The sequence below is a fragment of the Uranotaenia lowii genome, chromosome 1 (assembly GCF_029784155.1).
Source record: "Uranotaenia lowii strain MFRU-FL chromosome 1, ASM2978415v1, whole genome shotgun sequence".
Taxonomy (NCBI): domain Eukaryota; kingdom Metazoa; phylum Arthropoda; class Insecta; order Diptera; family Culicidae; genus Uranotaenia; species Uranotaenia lowii.
The window spans coordinates 97,400,888-97,402,076 of record NC_073691.1 but is presented as its reverse complement, the minus strand read 5'-3'; the positions used below and the strand labels follow the sequence as shown (position 1 = coordinate 97,402,076).

The 1,189-nt window shown below is 41.4% G+C and overlaps 1 non-coding gene across 1 annotated transcript; it reads right to left on the bottom strand.

The window, feature by feature from the left end:
* Positions 1–896: 896 nt before the first annotated feature.
* Positions 897–968, bottom strand: Trnam-cau (transfer RNA methionine (anticodon CAU)). Its single transcript has one exon. It is a non-coding gene; the product is annotated as a tRNA-Met (tRNA).
* Between the last annotated feature and the right edge of the window lie 221 nt (positions 969–1,189).

Genomic DNA, 1,189 nt, shown 5'->3' with positions numbered 1-1,189 from the left:
GCACCAGGCGGAGAGAAAAATGAAGGTTTCCTGCGGCTGCCGAAATTATGAGGCGTGTGATATTTGGTAGTCCGTACGCCTTATTAGATGGCCGGAGCCACAGGAAGGTTTTTTTTTTCTAATTTATCACAGCGCAGCATTTTACTTCTTTGGAACGCCGGGAACTAATCAACAAAAACAATCTTTCAGGATCACAATACAACACCTTGCTAGATATGATCTTAAAATTTTTAAATCAGAAGTTCATGCGGTTTTAAAAGAGGTTTACGGTAAATTTGTGTTGGATATGAACGTTGCTTGAACTTGAGAACTTTGGTTTTGGAAACATACTATAAAAAATTCCCATAACATTATCATCGCACCCTTTGAGTTATTTTTAGACAGGTTTACAGTTTCTCCGTTTCTCGAAATATGTGTGACAATATAATCAAAAACCAATTTGTATTATTGTTAACCCATGAAGAGTTTGTCACGGTAGGCCGTGCAGGCCGAATGCCGCAACACGTGACTTGAAATTTACCATGGCATACTATGCTGACTTTAGCAATGTTTCGTATGCAATCGTTGTTGGTGGAAAATAAAATCCATTTCTTTCCATTCCCTCCTTTAAACAGCTCATCTGGAAATTGAGCCACGTGTCAACGGGTATTGTTTGCAGCGCAGTTTTCTCAATTTTATACCCATTTACACACGGTAATCAATTGTGGCACACCGCTGATGGCACCCCTCTATATTCCGGATGCCCAAAAGCGACTTACGGATAACTTTGGCTACAATGTGTTACTGGAAAATGAAGATGTTTACACAACAACGAGTGGGTTTAATAAAAGCCACGTGCAGCAAAGATTTATCGGAACACTGCTTCAAATTTACTCTCACTGAGCAAAAAATCACGTTAGCAGAGCGTAGTTTCGATCTACGGACCTCTGGGTTATGGGCCCAGCACGCTTCCACTGCGCCACTCTGCTTGGTTGTGTTCGAGCTCTTCCTTTTCGATTCAGGTAATAAAAGTCTGTCCACACTGACGAACCCTTGTCAGACATTCGTTTTCTACCGACATCGCCGACCTACCGCTCCAGGCAGAAGAAAATCAACCAAAGAGAAGCTGAAACCTCCTCTAACATGTTAATTAGTGAAGCGTGAAAATGGAATGAGAAAGACAGACATTTCCAAGAGGAAATCCGTATGA